The following is a 21,738-nucleotide window of genomic DNA, read 5'->3' as shown; positions in this document are numbered from 1 at the left end:
TTTTCGCTGGCCATTTTTTACCCGACAAGTTTTTGTATCATGGCAAATGGGATCTTCTCAACCAAACTCTCCACTGTACCAACGTTCGTCTTACGAAATTTTCTTTTTCTTTACCAATTTTTTTCACGTCGCCAAAGTCAGAACTCATTTTTCCCTTGCTTAGTCTTCTCGGTCGGTTTCTGTCTCTTTGCTTCTTTCCTTCATCGTCAGGTTCCATATTTCATTTTCGTCTTTTTTTTTTCTTTTTTCTATTTTCCCGGAGACGCGCGCTCCAACCCAATTTGCTCATCTCCCAGTGCGTCCGCAGTCGGCCCGGATCTAATTTAAGAGATGAACGTCAGCAGCCAAGGTTCTGGCCAAAAGAGGCAGACAAAAGAGTGTGTGTATTGTGGCGTATTGTGCGGTACTGAACACGAGCTGAGTGCGTGCTGCGCTACTCACGGCAGTTCCGGCTCCAACAGGCTACTACTCACTCTTCCGTCCGTCCATCAACATAAAAAATTTTCGGGAGAAAAGAACGTAACAAAACAAAGCTAAACGACAAACGATCCTTTCGTAAGTGTACAAGCAAACAAGTTACACGTGCCGTACGAGACCCCGGTCTTTTGTCACCGTCATCAGCGTTGACGAAAATCATTTAAAAAAAAAAAGGCTAGTTATAAAATTACGTTCTTTCGTTCTTTCGTCAGATCATCAGTTAGGCTTTTAAGATTGAGGCTAACGACTTGTTTCTTTTTCGTTTCGCCACCGTCTTTCTTTTTATTTTTTTCCCCTATCATTTATATTGATACTGCGATAGAGTTGACTAACGGACGTTAGTGGCACGATCGTCGTGCCCTGTCCTATATACCGTCAAAAGCTAACTTAGTTTGCGTCCCTTACAAGACCCTTCTCCTCTTGTCCACTGAATGCGGCAATCACGGTATTTAATGTTTCATAAGGCGGCACTAGAGCCAGGAGATAAGACAGCAGAAATGGCAGCAACAAGAGTATAAGCTGATGATGGAACCTTATTTACCAAGTCATCAAACTTCTTTCATCTTGCAACCACTTCTGCACAGTAGATCCTTAATCCAGTCAAATTGACTGTTAAGGATCGAGAAGAAGCGTCAAGAGTTCGGCCAATTTGGAACTATTTTCTAGCATTGTGGAATCGCTGCCAACCTAGTCTCGAATCTGTCTTTGGACTTCAACTTGTGACAAAAAATTCAACGGTTACTAAGTCCGTAAGTCGGCTAGCCTTTTCTAAGCACACGACAATTTAGTCGCATGATTAGACAACAAGAACTTACTACCAGTACCAAGCGCGCGCGTTTGGGTGTAGGCGGGCACACAGCAGATATGAACAGCACAAGAAGATTTGTTTATTGGTTCTTTAGATGGGGGTATTCCCCCCCCCCCATAAACCCGGCGGGATGTTTTATAGCGAACTGATGCGCAAGATGTGAGAAACCTACTAATCCCCAACTGTCAAACAACGTCGTGTACGAAAGAAAAAGAAAAGAAATTAAAAAAGAACAAAAAACCCCCCAAAAAATGCCAGATCGTCATATTAGAACATGACGTTACGAGTAAGAAAGCTGGTCATTCGCTGACGTTTCATGGCTCAACGTTATCCTCAGATATGAATGAGATTGCCGGATACTTCCAACTTTTCTTAATAGCACGTATCCCAACACAGTAAAAACGGCTGAGCTAGGAAATCATTCCGTACCCATCCACAACATAATATCCGTCAGAAGAATAATGGTAATAATCGCAGGGCATTGTATGATCGAGCCGCTGAACGCTTTCGTTCACATTGACGTCCAAGTTTTAACGATCTAAACGGTGAACGCCAGTTTATCTTCTCGAGCCCTCTCCCTGTCGCTTGTATATCATGAAATAGTTATTGATTTTCGCCTTTTGTTTCTTGGTGTGTTTGCCGTCTCCAATAAATATTTTTTGGCCATTGTCCTCCCTTTCTTTCTTCTTTCTCTGAAGCTCTTGGAAAGGACGCAAAAGAGATAGAGGATGGATGAAAGAAAGAAAGAAAGAGAGAGAGAGAGGAAGATCGATAGACATTGATTCACATGATAGGATTGCTTCCCCCCCCCCAACCATCTCCAAAATGCCAGTCCAGCGCGTCGTGCAACGGGAAATTTATTTTTATTTCGACGACTTCTTTTCTTTCTTTCTGTCTTTCCCAGGATACTTCGATTGATGTTAGCGCCAACTTGGATAACGATCTTTTCGGAATGGAAAAGTACATATACATATAATATGTAGTATAAAGATACAAATACTAAATAAAACGGGAGGATGTTTATTAGAAAAGTTGTCGAGTGACTCGACATGTCGCGATGAGATTGAAATGGAAGGATAACATGAGCAAACAAAATTGTTCTGGTCTGTTGGAGCACTATTCCGACGGCGAGATAAACTGATTAAGATGATCAGTCTATATAGCTTACTTGCAATATACTGTCTAGTGCTAGCGAGTCTGGCAAATGGTGATGCCGGTCTGGCTCTAACTCGTGATGTTGTGCCATCTCGTTATGAAATGGCCGGGTCGCTTCTATCTCTTTACGTAATTTGTCATTTCAGGAAAAATAGCGGAAAAGAAGAAGATTGGGCGGATGAATATCAAAGGCGAACGTCATTGTGAAAGACGACATATGCCGTCGTCGTCGTCGTCTTCGTTGAAGACCTATATATGCGGCATCAAATTGGGAACGGGAGACGAAGATGCAGTAGCTGCTGCTGCTGCCGCTTCTGCTGTAATATATGGGAAGAATCCCATCAGCCAGCCTTCCCAATCGAGCTAATGCTCTTTTACTGCTGCAGCTGACTGACTGGCATCGACCAGCCATCGTGTGCAACGGCGGGGGGTTACGAGCTGAATGAAACTGGCAAATGAATAATCATGTCCCCCTTGCTCTTTGCCATCTTTTTCCCGTTCGGTCACAGAAAAGATTACAAAGTCGAACTCCTGCCTTTCTTCTTTTCTTTACAATTTATGAATTTCGCGCTATCTTGTTCACATGCTCACTTCGTCGCTCTCGTCTGCTAGGCAACACAAATTCTGTCTCTTTTTTCCTCTATTTTTCATTCTCCCGTCATCACGTACAATTTATCGTTGCATTATTGATCCGGCCTGCCAGTTTTTGACTCTGGCATCAACAGCGGGGGCTACCGACGTCACATCTGATTGCATTGTGGCCCATCAGACAAAAGAGAGCGACTGAACGAGAGACTGGAAGTAAAGAGTTTGACGGGAGCGGTGGGGAAAGGAGTGCCGATGACGCGGTGATGACGCATCCCCGATATGGAAATCAACGCAAAAGGACGGAAAACAGTTATTTATTTATTTTTTTAAATCCTGAAATCATGGCTCAGAAATAGTCCAATATCTTCGTCCATCACGACGTCATAGGTGAGCACCGCGATAGGTCAAGTCACAAAGCGTAAACGAAAGTGTCGTACGCAAGTAAAACTAAGCAAATGTGACTGATCATTTTTTCAGTAACTTTTAAGTTGGTTCGTCATTGTGCCTAATCGAATTTGAATGAAAAAAAGATGAAGCGCGTGCATAAATTGGCAGCAATGATCACTGATTGCCGTTTTCAGCGAACGTTTGGCCAGAATAATGAGCAATGGAGGAGATTGGTCGTAACGAGTCTTTCACTTGAACAGATATGCAAGTACATATAAGGCAGAGACAGTCAGACGGGCAGGGAGTGGGCAAAAAGGAAAAAATGACGATTCCCCGACAGACACGCCCAAGTCTGATGGGCATCAGCATCAAACGAAGACTTTGCTGGTAAAAATTCAAATGCGCAGCCGAACCCATGGGTCGACGGTGCGCTTTGTAATCGACGACCGAGAGACGGGCCATGCCATTGACACGGCATCAACAAGTTCAAACTGTATCTACCGTGTTAGTTGAAAGCGAATTGATGCTAGGCGGAGACCGTACTTGTGCGATAACTCACATCCAAGACATTTCTCAATGTCAGGGTGTCGGTGACGTGGGCAACCAATGTTCACAGCGCAATTGCGCCCTGTACAGTCTACACACGACGGACGGGCTGGAGCCGTTGGGCAGTTTTCAATTGGATTCAATTGGTGGACACATTTCACTTAGACTAACGACGGACGACCTGTCGCCTGCAACGCGGACTCGACTCTCCAAAAACAACGAGACCCCGGGTGGAGGCGAGCGCTGAAGCGACTAGACGGAAAGAGCCGAACGGATCCACGCCATTTCGCGTGCCTGTCACCCGTTTCGATTCTTTTTCCCTTCGTTTTTGTTTTTTTCTTTTTCTTCACCCTTCTGGCCTCTCACGGTCAGATGCATACTGCTCGCAAACCGTGAGTCTCTCTAGTGAGTGGCGGTGTATAGAGAAATGGAGACCATCAGTTAATGTCATAAACAGCAGGAGCGGGATGAGGAAAAGCAGCAATGATCCCCGCTATATGTGCGACCGGTTCATCCTTCAGCTAGTTTCGCCCGTTCAATGTGCCCATCAAGTCTTGATATAGCCGGCGAGTACCCCCACCCGGATGCAGTTCATTTAGACTCGTCCAATTATGAGCCCCAACGCGATTGGTATACGGCATTGAAGGATTACTAGTTTACTACACACGGAGACACTGATAGGCTCCCTTTATAACCCCGGCTGGGCCCCCAAAGTCTCATCTCTTTCACTTCTCATCTCGGCAGCCTGGCCCACTACATTAACGCCCCTCTAATAACCTAGCCGCTCTTAAACAGTTCCTTGGAAATGAAAGCCTACATCTATACCAATAATGAGACTCCTCTGTCCGCCTCTCTCTCCACGCTTATTTGAAATTAACGAATAACCAGATGATACGCCAGTCCATGACGGGATGGATTTCTTACCTTCATCTTTGTGAGGAGACCATCAAGCGTCGCACATCAGGAGCCAGACGTCGTCCAATTTGATGCGGAGCAGAATTCGTCGAAAAAGCTGGCTCGACCGCATTTCTGTGGGGATGAAAAAAAAATGGAAAGAGTCAATAAAACGGACGTAACAACAGTGGAGTGACGGGTAGACATGAAATCAGATACCAGCCTCGTATTACTTTTTTTTTTCTCATCTTAAAGGCAAACTAAAAGGGGCGAACCCAATACTCTGAAAAGAGAAAAACGGAAGTATACAAGGCAAATATGCTTAGGCATTCGACGACATCAAAGCGCACCATGCCTTTCGGCCTTGCTCCAGGATCTTATAGAGCAGATCCCCCAACCTGCAAGCAGTCCTTATGATCGTACACACACATATAAGAGAGAGGGAACGGGCTAGAGCTTGGAAGACGTTCAAAGCGAACTAAGGCTCTGAAGAAGTGCGCAAATGGTAAGACGATGACTCTTTCGATAAGAGACTTGGCAGTTGGCACTGAAACCTATGCGTTTTACGCAGAGCCCAATGTCATGTACGTCAGAGCAATATATACACTTGCATCAATAATGTATTGTGCCGATGTCTCGGATAAAACGGCATTGAAAGACGAGACGCAATTGGACCCAGCTGCAACTGTTATAGCTGCTCCATATACTAGACCGTGCTATATACCGCTGCTGCCCCGGCTCCACCCACACCCAAACTGTTTGAAGTTTCCGACTTCTTGGGGCCATCAAACCCAGTCGTGTACGTACCAAACCAACCACACAAAAGGACATAAAAAAAAGAGGAGCGATTCGATTAGCGATAAGACAGCAAAGCGGATCAATTGGAATTTGGAACAGCCGGTTCAATTTCATTATTACCAGCATATAATATCTATTCAAAGACGGGATCAAATCGCTAGCAGAAAAAAAGTGTTCTTTCAAAAAACGAATATGAAGCAGCTCTTTATTATTGGCCTATTTATAATCTATACACGGTGGGCTTACGTTAACAACATGCGATGTAGCTTTTAGAGTATAGGAAAGGGCTTAAGATGTTTCACTCTCATATTTCATTTGAATTGGTAAAGAAATTAACAAAAACCAAATAAAGATTTCCCAAACTGTTCACTATGCATAAGTTTTGTACTCCAATCGAACCCAGATAATAATCTACCGAGACTGAAAAGTATATGAAAAGACATTTTTCAATAGGGATCCCAAGAAATGAAATAAACCTATTCCCAAGAAGAAAAAAAAAATAACAAAGTCAAAAGGATGATATATTAAATTCAAAGCTTCCAATCTTCAAAATTGAATCCGTCAGAAAGTTGATGAACTGGGCGTTTTTTTTTTCTTCCTCGTGTACTATTTCTATTAATAACAAAGACAACTGACGAGTTCGTTTCTTTTTTTTTTCATGTGATTTCCTCCCGCGGCTGTCCCTAACGCCCTACCAGTTATGACTTTCCAGAATTGTTGTCCTCTAAAGAAACGGGATGAGCCAGCACACAGGGATTAGACCATGATGCATATAAGAAAGAAAGTCTCTTTTTTCCGACTACCTTTTGTGTGTCTGCAAAGAGCGTGAAATACTTCACGCACGCCTTTGTCCCTTCCATCCACAGTGCTTCTCTCTTTTAGTATATCCGCAACTATTCTTTCGTAATCTTCTACTGTACGCCTCTGCCCTTATCCACCAATCCCGGCCAACCGGCAAAAAAAAAGTGGGGGGACACTGTGTAAAACTTTTTCGACTGAATAATAATAATATCCGCAAACTTTAGCAGCAGGGGTGGAGAGAAGTGCTCAGAAAAGAATTCAGTTGATTGAACCCGAGTGTCGAGCCAAAGTAGGTGCAAGTGCACCACCACGGTGATGGCACCGAGGTAAACGAAACACTTGAAAGCTCTCAGCTGCAGTAAGCAACAGCACACACACACACACTAATGGCAAACGAAATAAAGCAGTCAAAGGCTGTGCAGATGGACGTGCTAGCTGTTAAAGGCTGGGCCGTTTTTTTACTGCCTGCATAGATCGAAATGACCATATCAACTTATATGTATATACGTATATACGTCGCTGTTGCACTCTTACATGTCGTTACAGCGACATTTCGACCATCAAAAAACAGGACGGGAAATTACGATTCCAAGAGAACGTGAAATGGCGAAGGAATTCGAGGAAATGAATATTTAAAAAAAACTAACCTCTGGCGATGGGATTTCCTTCGTCACGTGGCCGGAACGGGAGAAAGTGATGGCTGCCAACCGAGTCTAACCCAGACCAGTCGAGGATAGACTCGACGAGTGATTTTGAGTGTTATTAAATTTTTTATATCGTGACACGCTCGATGTACGACGAACGTCTTTCGGGTGTTGGATGTTGGTCCTTTGTGAGGTCTTGACGGCCGGACAACTTGCTCTTTATCCGGTATTTCGCGCTTCTCTCGGCGCAGGTCTCACTCGATCTGCAACAAGAATCGTTGTCGCCTTCTTGTTGGCAATGGCAAAAGAAAAGTGCACTGCAAACGATATTTCTCTTGCGACTGTTGTGTTGTGTTCTTCACTGCTGGCCTCGCAAATCAGCCGGGCTACAGAGAGACTGAGAGAAACGTTGCGATCACGCGAGGGAGATATGCCACACAACCACGTCCTCCATTCTCCTCTTCCCCAGCGTGCCAAAAACCTATTAGAACACTTGAGGCAATTCCTTTTTGCAATCTCATTCCTTGCAGATATTTTTTTTTTCGTCCATTTTGAAACGCCACTCGAAATAGAAACAACCTTTCATCTGTGCCTACCACGCCACCAACTGATCTTAACGCGGTCAACCCTCGCCCGCCATTTTAACATTTTGCTTACCCTTTCCCCCCGTTTTGAAACAAGGTTGTCAAGGTGTGATTAAATACACCCCCGCTGTGCATTCTTTTTAATAATCGATTAATCGATTACTTAACGTTTAAATTCAGATTAAATTAAATTTGATTAATAAAAAAGTTATCCATTAATACAAATAATAAAAATTAAATACTTTTTTTTTTCACTTTGAACTTAATCGATCGATTTATACATTTCCAGGTTGGTTTCTGTTTATTTTGCACCACCACTGCTGCCCCCATCCCGAGTTTTGATATGCTGATATGGTGGCAAGTGTGTCCGCACGCGCTCTCGTGTGTGTGTGTGTAGGTGTGCGAACGTGCGCTACCACCAGCACGGATGCAATGCCACAAAACGTACTTGCCATATACGGGTTGAAACTTATTTCATTAATAATACCACGACAGTCAGCTTTTGACAACTTTTTCTTTTCTTTTTCCTTTCTCTCTCTTCTCTCTCGGTTCTCCTCCGCTGGAAGGTTCAGCGTTTTATTACTCCTAGCGAATGGTTAAAATATCAGTCTACATGCATAGTTAATTGGAACCAAGCTTTTGATTCAATTCTTAATTCAACCTGGCTGTGCATAATGAATGAACGAATGAGCTGCCATTTCCAGGGAATATGCGGATGAAGCGGCGGATTATTTATTGGTCCCACTCGGACGGATTCCTTTTGTCATCCCGACTTTCCAGCAGTTTTCAAAAGCCACCCAATAATATAGAAACTTGTTTCTATTAAAATTAAAATTAAAAGAATTTCTTTCGGGCTGCGGGAGTGGATGCTACACATAAGAAACGGAGGAGCCCCGACACTCTTCGTTCTTGTATTTGTTTTATTGACCGCAACTGTTCTACACGAGCTTCTCTCTAAGGCCGGGCGGCCCAATTCCCCGCCCGAAAAGTTGGGTCGTCTCTGCCGTCACGCTGACAATGGGCCCCGACAATTCCCATCCGCTCGTCTCCTTTCCCTCGCTGGGAAAAAACTACCGACGACTATTCCATCCAGACCGGAGCTCTGCCAGAGACCCCGAGTGTAAACGCCTATATAATGCAGCCTGCACTATACGCACATCTATACCTACAACATGGAGGAAAGGAAAGTCTATAGCCAATATATATAGCGGGCCGGGCGGCTGACTAGATATATCTTGACGGGCAAAAGGCCTTCCTCCCGCCCCCCGCCTCCCCCAGATAAGTATACAAATGGCACGACAGTTGCACGATGCGACGCGTTTTATGCAAATCTTTTCTCGAGTACACAACACACGCTATATAGCACACACGAGTATATATTGGTAGTGGTGGTAGGGGGGCTTGGTTCTGAGGACCGGGTGCGTGGGCTGCTGATGTTCCGGCACCGGAACTATAGCGACAGACGCACAGATAAAGAGACGTGCTGGAAAAAGGAGAAGAAGAAGAAGGAGAGAGAGAGTCTAGAACGAAGAGGGATCATTTGTCAGATTGGAGAAGAGACACAGACACAGAGAGAGAAAGGCTCTTATTTTCTAGGAGCAAATGTTATTTTTCTTCCATCCTTTTTTCTCTTTTTATTCAGAGTCCTTTTATTATGTTGAGTCCTTAAAAAGGAGACGAATCTTTTTCCTTTTCTTTTTTCACCCGTTGATATCCGAATAATGGCAGCCAAATGCGCCGTGCCCGTCCGATCCCGTCCGCTTCCGCGCATCGTCAAAAAGCGACACACTCACATTTATTATCAAAATCTATAAAGGAACGGGGTGCAATCGCAACTTTCTCTTACCCGACATCTGTGCGCCACAAAAGCCTCGACCGACACAAAAGAGGAGATGAGCGCATTGAAAGAAAACGGCAATTCATTCTGTAGTATTTCCCTTTTATTTCAAAAATAGAATAAAATCAAAATCATCAGCAGAAGATGCTTTGATGGCACCACCATGGGATATTATAACTGCACGGAACATTTAACCCGATTTACCCTCGCCCAATGAATGTTCAACTCCGCCAACGCGTTCCAATTGGATATATAATGTACTCTACAACGGAATAGCCGAATAGCTGTAGTGTATGTTAGTTGGTGCACCAGAGAGTTGCACAACGTGCTCCTATAGAGAGTCGGCTCGATATTTTTCGAATGATGGAAAGAGAGAAATGAAAAGAAAAAAAGGTCTGGCCCCAAAACGGATGTCATTTCCGCTGCTTGTACGAGTTTGAGACGGAGCCGCCTCGTTTCGCTTCGCCTCCGCACAGCAGTTCATCCATCGAGCTATCGGCTATCCGCTTCTTTTTCATGGCACCCTCCTCCTCAACACTGAGCAAAAGAGGAGAGTCTAGAGGCTGTAACATCCGCTCTGGCGTGAAAAATAAATAATAAAAAGAGATCAAAAAATAAGGCAGCAAGGAGAGAAAAGGCAATGACTTCCGCTTTCTCGAGCTGCTGCTGCTGCACCGGATCTAAGACTAAATAGAGTGTTGCCAGCAGCTGCATATATGTGTGCGCCTTGGGTCAGATAGAAACAGTCTAGCCTCCTAGCTAGACGTACTAGACGTACATTATTTCACTGAACTTTGTGTATATCGCCTCTTCCGCTATTTTCCATCCATTTTATTTTAAGCGCGAAAATTCAAATCTGCGCATCTAGCGCTTAAGAAACTCGCGCAGACTGCGGAGGGTGGTGGGGAGTATCGACGTGACTGGAAGTCGAAATCGAGTCGAATAATCCGAGTCCCAGTATAAATAATTCGATCCGAAATAACGTGATGAACATCCGGCTTGAAAAAAAGGATATAGTACAGGCACCGCCGCCGTGTTTGTTACACAAATACCAAAGGTGGGCAGACTCGTCTTCTCCTTTAAGACGTGTTCAAGGATGAAAAGGAATTCCGGATTAGGGCGCCCCCCCCCCTACAACATCCGTGTAAAAGAGAGACATGTGAAACCCAGAGACTAATACCTAGTGTCACTCAAAATGGTCTTCTATGTAATACGCCTACGCTCAGAACGTCATCGATCGACCTCGTCTGTATATCGTCGGATCAACACGTCCACATCGTCCAGACGGATCCATGAAAAAGACTCTACGCTACATGTATCGAACGCCTTCCTGATTATTGTAATCAAGCAAGAAAGAAGAAGATGGCTCGTACACGAACACGAAATGTATTGGTGACACATGACACACGCCAGCATGACAGTCAGAAGCGGATCCCGAAATGAGCCCGTTGTCTTCTTGTTACTTTCGGCTGCAGCAGGACGACGTGCGTCCATAAGTTAAGGGGATTGGGCCACATATCGGAGGGAGGGCCGCGACGGGACGAGACGGATGGGCTAAACGAAACTGTCCACAATTGACATCCATCAGGATCCAGCGTCAGATCTAAACTTGTTGATTGAGCGCCGGAATAAAAAAAAAGGAAATGAGCTCTTGTCGAGAAAGAAAACAAACCCAAAAAAAGATAAAACTTGTAAAAAGTATTACGTAAAAGGGAAACATTGGCCGTGGTGAACGAATAGTTTTTCATGTATAGATAATTAGCTTTTTAATAAGGCAATAGAATCGAAGACGAAAGATTAGACAACGGTGGGTTATTATCGATTGTCGGCAACCGAGTTGATTGTCAAAGCAACCGAGAAATGAAACTTTTGGCGGTTTTATCTCCTCGGTGGACGCGACGTCCTGACGTCAATCATTCAATACGCCAACGCAGGACGTAACGAGCCTTCAACTCGGGCCAACTTGTATACCTACAACTACGTACGGACGTATCTATATGTAATGTCTGTTGTGCTGGTACACGTTGCGTCATTCCCGTTTGTATTTGTCTATTTGATGTATTTGTGTTGCCGGGACCCAGAGTGTTTGACACCCACGATATGCGGTAATGCGAGAAAATCCTCCCAAAACAAACGTCGTCTCGGAACTCGTGAATAATTCCCCCTCGCTGGGTTTTTCTTAGACGCTAATCAATAAAGAAAAGGTCATCGCTTCACTTATTGGTGAACAATCCCACGGCTCGGTTGGCGTCGCCAAACTCGAGAGGAGTGTGACGCAATAGCGCGGTCACCAGGAAAAAAATCATTAACTTGCCCTTACGTAAACCCAATTTCGTGGGACTAGTCATGTCCCAATAACAATCCGGAGCGGGCGCTGAATGAGAAATTCATCAATTTTACATTAGACGGGTTCGTTACGGGCGGATTACATCCGTCAGAGAGCTACTAGTACTACTACCTAATAACAAGACTGCTGTGTAAATGTTAATGAAAAGAAAAGTGTACTGCTGCTGCTGCTGCTGCTGTTGGCTGGCTGGTTGGGTAGAAATTTCTTGAGTTGTTGCCAGAAAACGTCAGGGTCAAGGAGAAGGACGCGGCAATCAATCGAGAACCATGGCGTGCCGATAAAACTCTCCTATACGTATTGTACCGTACACTATAGACACAGCAGACTTAACTTCTACGTCCAAGTGTATATCTTATAAATCTTAGTGGGAGACGCACTAGATTTGATTTGGGCCATCATTGCGCTCGGAGAAATCGATGCCGAGTAAAAACATGTCAAATATGGAACGCGGGTTCGAATCGAACCAATCAATTTTTTCTTTTTTTCGTTCGTATCGTTTATTTCGATCGAATCACTTTGAACGGAAGCAAAATTGGCCTCTCTCTCTCCTCTGTTCGGCGCGTAATTAAATGATGGAAAACTTCCGTTGTTTCAATTGCCGTAACCGAAAGAGGAAAATGGAGTTTCGCGGAAACTGTCGCACGGAAATCAAACCAATCCGCCGCTAGTGGCGGGGGGGAAACAAAACAAAAACTCGGTTCAATGTTGTTACACGCCGCGAGAAATCAGCCGATAATAACCGAAAAAAAGGCAGACGGTATAGATTGGTTATTATTTCATATAATTATTATAATACGGGAAAAATCTCGTCAGTTGCGCACTGACGCCGTCCATTCTGACGCGTTTTCAAGTCAAACGAAATAATAATAAAAAGAAATAGTCCTGACCCTTTGCGTGGTCTTGTTCTTATTATTATTTTGGGTTGTGTTTGTTTTTCCCTGGGCTGCCTGGTTTCTTTCTTGCACGGCCTTAATCAAGACGTGGCATCTCGAGTCGCTTCCCCGCTAGAGTCGTGACTGATGGATGGGGAGGGCCACAAGATATTGGTAGAAAATCAAGAGGGGAAACAATTTTCAATAAGAAAAGGCGGCGGCAGCAGCTCAGCAAGTAAAAAAAGGAAAAGAAGAAGATCGAAACAAGAAGGGAAGAGCACATGAAGCTGTTTCCTGCTGGGCTGCTGCTGCATGAAGCTGCAGCAGCCCAGCCATTGGCCTTGGCTGATCGATCCTGATCGATGGGTTTCCATCTCCGGGAGCTTTTCCCGAACCCTCCTCTTTCTTTCTTTCTTTCTTTTTTCTTCTTCCCTCATTCCCGTTTCTCTATTGCCTGTTCTTTCACTTTCTTCTCTCTCTCTCTCTTACACCATTCCGCTAAGCCTTCCACTTATTCAAGTTCACCTCTCACGAAAATCCGCGCAGCCGAGCGGCGGGACTAGAGACGGAGGAGGAGGACAATAGCGCTGAGAGCGTGTTCCAGTTTTCATGCAAGAACGCAACGGAATATAAGTAGTCGTGCCGGGCGTGAAAGCGAAATACAATGAAATAAAATACAAAAAGGCTAAAAACAAAAAAAGGGAAAAATCTCCGATACAGTTAGGGGTGACGTAGATATATGTATAGTGCAGTGTAGTTTGTACATTCACTCTATATTTAGACCTATACAGTTGTTATAAGACTGCTCAGAGCCTCTGTCTCTCTCTCTCGTCTCTGCTGCTGCTGCCGGGCTGATATCCAACAACTGACCGTTGGGCTCCCACGCATCCGTCTATCCCTCGGTCGGGAATAACTGCACAACTTCACACACAACTAGACCAAGTTACTACTATGCTGTTTATACTCCATACATACTGTATGGGGATGGCTGGTGGCTGCTGCTGCTTCTTAAGACACTGTGTCGAGCACGTGCAGAGGTGGAAATCGATGCCTGACACGAGCACACGACGCAAATGGTACAGTGACTACAGTCGAAATGGGTAGACAAATCAACCAGCTCATGAAACAAAAATAAGCAACTGCAGAGGTGGGGGGTTTAGACTCTACGAACTTTTCATCACCATGGGAGGCCCCGCAAGGAAAAGAAAAGGGGAAAAATCTCGGGGAGAGTTGCCTGTCTAAATAAGAGAGCAAGGAGCTAATAAGAGCAGCCAAGTAGAGAAAAGGGAAGAAATCATTCAATCAAGCAGAGGAGGCAACCGAGAAGATGACGACAACGACGATGTACGCCACACACAGAAACCCCTTTTTTTTATTTCTATTATTATTTTGCCCTTTTTAAATATTTTGAGAAAAAAAGAAAGAAGAAGAAGAAGGAAACGAATGAAGAAAGTGGATGAGAAAGCACAAAAGAAGAGCTCAGAGAAACTCATCTTGGATAGTGAATCCATTCCGGAGCATGGCCAAAAAGAGCTCGACGTACACACACGACATCGATGCATATCAGCCAGCTTGATATTATTCAGATTATTGATTGAATTCGTCTCTCGCTCTCTGCTGCTGCTGAGTGTATACATAGTACACACACATCCCTACCCTCTTCCCAGCAGCCAGTCTCAATCAAATGAGAGAAGAACTCTGGAGAGAGAGAGAGGGAGAGATGAGATTCCTGTAATATCCAATTATTCATTACGGATCGACGGGCTGCTGCTGCTGCTCGGGTTATTGCAACTCATCGGGTCAATTCACCCGTTGGCGTCTTATATGATCTAGAAAATAAAAAATATCATATCCGAGTGACTCTTTATACTAGTCTATTTAGTCGGTCTAGATTAGAGTTAATTCTTAGCGAGTTAGATATTTCAGTTGAGAGAGTGGTGCTGCTGAATGCTTCTGGTAACCAACTCAATCACACTGTGCGTGTGTGGTTGTGTGTGGTTGTATTGTGTTGCGACCCCGGGTGTCTGCCGGGTGTAATGAGGAGCGCACCGGAGGTGCAGCATCCAATCACGCGGCTTCCCTTGTCCAATTTGATTGATCCAATACTACATGTACTATTCTGCCCGTCCGTCCGTCCGTCCGTCTGTCTGTCTCCTATTTTCCTATTTTCTCTTTTTGGGTCGATTGTGTAGCTGGAGACGGACACTGAGGGAAAAGAATCGACCAGAATAGAAACAAATAAATAAAATCAAAAGACATGTAAGGGTGGGGGCACAGCAGCACAGCTTGTTTTTCGGGGCCGGCCATAATTATCTCAACGGCGTCTCTGATGAAACTGTGGCTGCTGGACGCTCGATCCCCTGATGGCCCGAGTCGCGCAATAAATCAAGAACCAAAACCCGGATGCCAAAATATTTTCTTTTAGCTTTTGTCCCATTGCTCCGTTGGACACATGCAAATAGATTAACTGCCTAGCGCTTCGTGATCGCTTTGAACGCGTAGCAACCACATACGGCGGGTTTATTTATTGATTTCAGCCAGGCAATTCAACTTTTGATTTTTGTTGTTTCCCAGTGTCACCGGGTACAAGGACTTGAAAGCGAGTCGGCAACTTAAGACTGTGAATTTTGGATTGTGTCGTCCCTTTTTAGTTTCAACTTTCGCACCTCTGTCCAGTTCAGCTCCAAAAAGAATTCAAAAGGGAGGCGGGGGCTGGCTAGATGTTGCTGGGCTATACACCCACACACACAAACTGTGTGTTATTTATATTGATGCGCTAGACAAGAAGAGGGAGACAAGGTAAAGCCTGAGGCCCCATCTTTCTCCATTCTATACTGTCAAGTCTTTTCAATATTTGTTTCTCCCATTTGATATTAAATCTGCTAGAAGCTACAAGAGACGTCCATTCGAATATAGATCAGTCAGCCGGCATCAGATCTCTAAATAGTGAACCAGTTGACCGAACCCACCCACGTCGATTGGGAGTACTTCTCAAAGCCAATCAAACGAATGACGGTTGGGGTAAAATTAATTTCGGTTCTGAACGTAAATATGAATTTTGTCGAGACAAAAGCAAGGATCTCTAGAGCAGCAGCAAAGTATTAGGCAACAGATTTCGGTTGCTGTATCAATAAATTAAACTCCAATTTTGGGTTTGTTTCGTCCCTTTCATGATATGGTCCATGGAATATAAATAGACACACAGAGAGGCAAGAATATCTACAGACCACTCGGCCGGAACCTTTCTAATACAGATACACATACAAACATAAGCCCATGTGCTCTCTCCTTCTCATTCTATCCGTGTACTGTATATAGTCGTTCTATATTACGATAGATATAAGACGCTAGAGCAATGCTGGGGTTTCCGTCCGTTCAAGCCGACGCCACCGCAACTCTCGGCGGCCGCCCGAATCGTCTGTAAACTATACACACACTCGCCGGCCCGTATATTAAATATGGAATTTAGTACATGTAGAAGCCGGGAATTTTCTTTTTCTTTCCGTTGGCAGCCAGGCGTTGCCGTGATGGGTGTGCCCTTCTCCTTCTGTTTCGCTTTTATAGTCGTTGACCCCTGGATGGCAGCAGAAGACGAAGAAGAAGAAAAGGAGCTAGTAGAGGCCCATCATTACAGCCGCCACTTTCATATTGAGCGAACATAAGCCCGGCTCTGGCGTCAGTTTTTATTTATATAGATACTTACTGTATACATATATATACAGTGCTGGGGATGTGTGTGCTACTGGATCTATAGAGGACTATATAGGCCGGGCTTTTCAGACATCTCCGTGGGTATTGGTATAAAGAGAGATGGCGCCGGCGTTTATGTATGCAATCGAAAAGAGACGGACGAAAAAAAGAAGAAGAAGAAGCTGGGCATTCAACCTTTGACTGCTCAGAGAGAGGAGGAAATCCCGTGGATTATTGGCCGCCAACCATTTCGATAGAAGAGGAGCAGAGAAAAGAAAGAAGATATTCCCAGACATCAATCAATGGCGGGTGTAGTACAAATATAGACGAGCGTCGCGATAAATATTAGACATGTCAAGCCAATCGATTGAAAGCTGCCGTCCTAAATCCCAGCCAGCCAGAACCTGCCCACACTCTCTAGATCGGGTGTCGATCCAGCTCAACTTCTTCCCTCCGATCCTTAGATTCCTGAATTTGGACTCGGGACCCAATGGAATTCACCGGCAACCTCCTTCCACCCACTTTATTGGGGAAGCTATAACACGCGAGCGACGTTAATATGAAACACTCCTGAGTCCTGGCTGTGCTGCAGCAAGGAGCGCATTTCTGCATTTACCCGGGCATATTTACCTAGCCGACTGTTGGCCGGACTGTTTAGTTTCTATAGAGGATGAAAAGGAGCCCCCCTAAAAGGGCGGGCTCTCGCCCAGCTATTTGAACGTGATCGATCTAGACACATCAAACATGGCGGAGGACCCAGGGACGAGTGAGAAACGGACCCAACGGCCGCAAAGAGAAAAGTGCCTGGCACCGAGCGCATGAAATCAGCAGCAGAGGCCCAAATTGATCCCCATGTTTTTCTCAACTCTCTACGTAGCTCAAAACTCAAAAGGATTCTATCTATGTACTTGGGGTTGGTGGTAGTGGGGGGCCAACAATGCCGGCGTTCGTCATCAATGGCCTGTTGTGTAGAGCTGCCGGCCGGCATTGATTTCCCATCAAAGGGAGAGAACTTGCGACGATAGCCGCTAGGTTCTCAGGCTAGTACCCAAAATCCAGCTGCTGGAAACTCTCCGCACCCAGGAGTGGCCTAGTGCCAAAGCAAAGAGATGTGACACACACAAGGAGGATCCCGATGACTCTGATGTGTCTCACACAAAACTCTCGACCCGTTTGTTTTCCCATTCCTGAGATTTATCATTGCTGCGACCCACTCCGTTTTCTCTCTCTCTGTCTCTCGGCTGCGGCTGTTTGCTGCTGGTCGGCCGCCTCCGCTTGTGTGTTCTACACACACCCAACGCTTTGGCAGAGAGGCCTCTAAGCAACTCCCTGGGCATGGCGTCGGGATAACAGAATTCACCTCGCTCGACACGTTTTCAATTCGTCACCAATCCTCTTTGGATTTTTACCCAAAATAAAATCGAATTTCCCGCCTTCCCGACTATTTTAAAAAATATAGACTTTTCCGTCTTTGAAGCATCACCTACATATATAACAATAACCCAGGAATTGATTTTCTTTATTCGCCTAAATGCGTTTGGTCTCCGTGTTCTAAATTCAATTGGAAAATTGAAACATGGCGCAAAAGCACTTGACTAGTGTCGATGGTAAAAGAAGAGAAGAAGAAGAACGACGAGTCCCAGGGCGTCCTGGGCGGATGAAAACGGTCTTGGGAGATTCGGCAGCTCGATCTCTCCTTAGCTGCTGTGCAACTCTCTACATACTGTAGTAGAACACGATGACGGGCAAGTATAGTGGGAATGTGTGGTCGGTTGCTGGGGTGGGGTTGGGGGCTGATGCTGATGCTGCTGCTGCCGCGGGATCATGCATCACGCTCCTTGCTCCCCGACTGGCAGCAGATGATGGAGAGGGCAAGAGGGTCTACTTTACTTTGGCTGTCGCCTACTACCCCCCACCGAAAAAGCGACCCCTCCTTTGTCATCAATCTGCTGCTGCTGCTGCCCTGGTATATTCGTATATTACATCAAGAAGAAGAAGAAGAAGAAACTTACGATTTCTCCCCCTACTATAAGCAAAGTGCATTAGAAAAATGAATCGAGACCCATCCGCAGAGCGAGCTGCTCTGCTGGACCCAGTTGCGCTTGTCCAGCAGCCAGGACAAAAGAGCGACATGAACGAGAAAAGACAGTTGGTTGGAAATATAAAAAAACTTACAAGATCACGTCATCAGTCTCAGTTTTGATGCGACGTGAATAAGACAAAAAGAAAAAGGGGGGAGAGAGAAGAGCGTGTCGGATACATTAATTCAAACTGTCATCAAATTTGAGCCGACAAAGTTATATTGAATGCGATCGATGTATAAATCACCCGCTTTCTTGTACCTAATACATACCCCCGCCCTTTCCTCCCCCCCACTCCCACACAGCCAGCGTTTCTCATTGTTATGGCCACGTCTGTTGAGATACGATACGATTTTTATTCCCCAACATTTACGTCTCCATTTGAACGTGAAATCATCAATCAAACAGTCGATAAATTTTGCGCCCCGGCACCAGCCCAAAGGGAAACTTTTACGACCGTATATATATAGCACCCAGTGCACAGTCGTGTAGGCCTATAAAAGGCAGAGACGAAAAATCATATAAAAAGATAACGACATCAAAGCCCATCCAGCAGCCAGGAGCAACACACAAGAGTTTCTTCCGTTCTCTTTGCTGCTGAGCGCATCTCTCTCTTCTACACGATAATAATAATAATAATAATAATAATATACACTATATATAGTGCACATCAAATGCGTATTATACACGGCCTCCTCCCCCAAAAGTCATTATAATCTGCCAATCAGTTCCGTGCCGGTTGCGTGTGTATAAGACGTCAACACACAACTGCCTACGAACTGATAAATGAACAACCCCAAAATATTAAAAAAAAAGGAGAAAAGAAATTGGAACGAAAAAGAAAAAGGGGAAATATATAATGTGAAGCACCGGTTAAATTTGACGGATGAAGGCAAACAACTCTTTTATGTGATGGCGAACGTTCCCGCTATATACCGCTCACGAGGAAATATATATATATTCCGGCTGATAATAGAAAAGTTCAGCCGGTTCGCCATTTTCATTTTGTTACCCACCCAAAAAATAAATCGTTGAGCTGAATAAGGGAGAAAAAGGTTATGACTTGATTATGCTGCAGTAAGTGTGTTTTCCCTGGGCGCCCACACACTGTTTTCTGGCAGATTTTTTTTTCCCGGAGAAAAATTTCCATCCGAAAATTGTGCGGGAAACAAATACACAGGAGCCATAACTGGCTGGACTATAAGAAGGAGAACAAAAACAAAACAAAAAAAGAGATGCCATGGTAATGTATGTTATAAGGACCAACAGCTAAAAGAATTAGCCACTATAGAAAGCGAGATGGCCGGTGCGGGAGTTATCGCGGGACTGCGGACGAGTGGGGGGTGGACTCGGTTTTTTCCTTTGCTCGGCCTAACAGTCTAACGCTATATAGGGCTTAAGTCTATACACACACACATACATGATCTACCTCCACATGAATCCACACGCGCCCCGGTCAGCAGCAGCAGTCCCCCTCCACACACACACAAAAAGAAGAATGCGTGCAGCTCTCAGAGAATATGTACACCCCATATAGACGGCCGAGAAACACGCCAAGGAGCTGCTGGGCGCCAGTATCGACCCGCTATGGAGTTTCATTTTGCTGGCATCACGCTCGGTCCCTCTCTATTCTTTCTCTGTTTAGTAATACATACAACTATTTTCTCTTTCTGTGTGTATAGGCACGCAGAGAGAAAGGAGAAGGATGTGGGTTGCAGTAATAGGCCTATTATTTCGTTATATTTTTGGGCTGCACCCGGCGCAAGAAATGACTGGTCGCTCGGCTCTGAATAACGATGGAGTTGTATGACTCTATAACAAAGTGCGTACATTTGCGCTTACACAGCAGTAGCACCAGCAGCAGCCGGGTCGTTATTATTCCTCTAACGAGGAGGGGCCGGTGTGTGGTGGCAGGTCCCTCTCGATCATAACATTTTCTAGTTTCACTTTGCTTAAAGTTTTTCAAGTTCAAATATGTTTCAATAATTTCAAATATCTAATACCACAGAAAAAGTTGTGAGGTACAAAACAAGTCTGACCTCAAGTTTTTCTGCAAATAAGTTATTCAATGACTCCTGACTGAGTCAACAAAAACGGCAAGAGAAAACAGTTGCACAGTCAAACGCCTAGCTCAGGAAACTGTGTAACGATTTATAATCAACATCACCAACAGACAGTCATCAAAGGGAGAATAGAGAAACATTTGACCTACCTTTAAGCCTGGGAAATACGGCCAGGCATCCACAAGTGCTCCATTCGCAGAAAATAAGTCGAATCCACCAGGTGGGGATAGGGAATTGGAGGTCCTCGTGAATACACCCACATTCACATGGGCGTACACGAAGACATTTCAAGAAAAGGAAAGTGTCTTAACTTTCCTTTGGTAGTTTCTCCAATCAAGAGGGATGCTGTTTATCTAAATGAATAAAAATAAAAAAATGGGTTACGAAACAATATTGACAGAAACAACAAGCAAAGAAAAGTTGAAAATGACACAGTGGGTAAACCCTAATTGTTAATAAACAGAAGAATTTAAGGTTTCCATAAAATACTCTGAAGGTATGCAAGTCATGCATCAGGTCATCAGGTATAATAAAAGGTAACGAAAATCATTACCCTTATTAATTAAGTGATGATGCTGAGATTGTTGCTGATGACACTTCTATCCCAGCACGAGCAAAACTTGCAAATAGTTTTGTTATGTTGGCTTCTGGTTGGCTTCTTGGGCCTCAAATCTGCACTGTAAAGGAAAAAAGTTACATAGTGCAAACTGCAAACAAACTGCTAGCATCGACAGGGGCCTTACATGATGAATGCTATATAGTTAGGATCTTACATTTCACAAATTTGTAACACATTTCTCTTCTATGTAAGCTCCCATGATCATTGCATTGGTATTCTTCATTTTATTTACCTGCCAAACAGCATGGAGGCATAGCCGCGACACTAGAGTTCACAAGACTGTAAAGTGTATCAAGACATCATATTTTTGTAATTTGATTTGTTGTGCCATTTGTCGTGCACCACGTATATGTTTCCAAAAACGTTCCCTTTCTTTGTGAGGTATGTCTACTTTATTGAAAGTCGAAACTGTGAAATGAAACAAATCCGAGAGCAGACGACACCATTATTCTAATTAGTTGTGATTAAAATATCGATACAAATTAAAAATCGACCCCTCGAAAACCGCTCCAAAAACGAAAAAAGGTAGTTTGATTCATCCGCGCTC

General features: G+C 44.4%; 1 long non-coding RNA gene across 2 annotated transcripts in view; it reads right to left on the bottom strand.

Moving 5' to 3' along the window:
• Positions 1-7,720, bottom strand: part of LOC124343409 — a 50,800-nt gene extending 43,080 nt beyond the window's left edge. For both annotated transcript variants that reach the window (XR_006919243.1, XR_006919244.1), the window contains exons 1-2: positions 7,102-7,720; positions 4,886-4,990 (exon numbers count right to left, since the gene is read on the bottom strand). This is a non-coding gene — a long non-coding RNA (uncharacterized LOC124343409). The remainder of the gene's footprint in view (positions 1-4,885; positions 4,991-7,101) is intronic.
• Positions 7,721-21,738: the final 14,018 nt, after the last annotated feature.

This window comes from Daphnia pulicaria, chromosome 6, assembly GCF_021234035.1.
Source record: "Daphnia pulicaria isolate SC F1-1A chromosome 6, SC_F0-13Bv2, whole genome shotgun sequence".
NCBI lineage: Eukaryota > Metazoa > Arthropoda > Branchiopoda > Diplostraca > Daphniidae > Daphnia > Daphnia pulicaria.
Note: the sequence above shows the minus strand (reverse complement) of the source record. Positions and strands in the feature narration are given on the sequence as shown.